Source organism: Triticum dicoccoides, chromosome 4B (genome assembly GCF_002162155.2).
Source record: "Triticum dicoccoides isolate Atlit2015 ecotype Zavitan chromosome 4B, WEW_v2.0, whole genome shotgun sequence".
Classification (NCBI taxonomy): domain Eukaryota; kingdom Viridiplantae; phylum Streptophyta; class Magnoliopsida; order Poales; family Poaceae; genus Triticum; species Triticum dicoccoides.
The window spans coordinates 59,584,144-59,585,743 of NC_041387.1; positions in this window are offsets into that span (position 1 = coordinate 59,584,144).

Below are 1,600 nucleotides of genomic sequence, written 5' to 3' on the forward strand. Positions count from 1 at the left end.
TCTCTAGCATTGCCACCAAATTGTTTAGATGCATATAACACCTCATTAAAATCACCTGCACAAAGCCATGGATTGTTGTATTCCCGTCTCATAAACTTCAAAAGATCCCAGCTTCTCTTCCTCTTAGATCTCTTTGATTCAGCATAAAAACCAGTAAACCTCCATTGTACCTCACCCAAACTCTCGCTCTGAATGAAGACATCAATGTGTGAAGTACTGAAAGATTTCAATGACACCATCGAATCATTATTCCAGTAGAGGACCAGACCACCACTCATACCTTCACTTTTAACAGCAAACGCGTTGTTGAAACCAAATTTCCATCTTAGTTCCTGAGCTCTCTTATCTGAACACTTGGTCTCCGAGAGAAAAACCAGTGTTGGACGGTGTGACCTGATGAGGTCACAAATTTCATTAACTGTCTCGGGTCGCCCACACCCGCGGCAATTAAGCACTAGCAGATTCATTGGACCTGGTGAGATCCGAGTTGGGATCCCGCCTTACCATTTAAAATTGTAATCCGAACATATGGCCCCTTTGCAACGGCCAAGACAAAAATAGCCATCTTTTCATACTGGAAATCAAACCAAATGCAGAAAAGATTGTGTGGCAAAAATTGTAGATAGATTTCTCTCGGCAGCAGTATGTACCCAAAGATGTCATCTCTTACGCTCAGTTGTTTACCCCACAACATGCCATCTTGTTGACCATCATCCTCAACCACTTCTCCCAGCCAAACACCCACAGGAATACCATATTCCTCTTTCCTCATCTGCGGTGGCATCGAAGGTATCATTGATGTAGATAACAATTTACCAGGGTCGTAATTAAAAGTAAGAAAAACATGCCACTCGCAATCCCCTGCTTTTCTTCCTTTTTGCTCACTTCCACTGACCATAAGCATCAAAGTATTATCCTGAGAAACGCATAGATCTTGAACCTCATCTGTCATAGATCCATCATTCCTGTTATGTACAACAGGGGACTGCTTCACCAGTTCAATTGTAGATTCTGAACTCCCAACCAAGGTCCTAATTGATTTCAAACCTTGCAATTGCGGAAGCATCTCCTTCATACCCAGTTGCTTGTGCGCGACCCGGATTGCTACCTGAATCGTCGACTCGACCCATGCGGCCCCCTTCATCTTCTCCGCATCCACTGGAATCGCCTTGCCTGCTGCTGGCATAACATGCATCTTGTCACCCGTCGGTCTCAATCCAACCCTCTTGAGCCTGTGATCTCTCCCAATCTTTCAAGGTCATGCCCCAGCCAATCGCTAGCTCTCGCACGCATCTGATTCAAACATCCCATCGAATTTTTGGATCGCTGGAGAATATCCACCGCCCTCCGTTTAAAAAGTCTGCACTCGTCGCCGGTAATGACGCCGCCCTGAAACCGCACCTCCTCAGGAACCACAAAACCTTCCATGGCCAGCATCACCAGCGGAGCTTCACTTTCCCTTCGCCGCCGTCGTCTTGGTACCAAATTATTGCGTTGCGAGACTCACGTGGCACGGGTCTTCGAGGTCCCGCACTCTCGTGTTCAGAATCCGATGCTCCAAAGCCACCGTTGCCATGGAGTAATGCTACATCGGGATCTA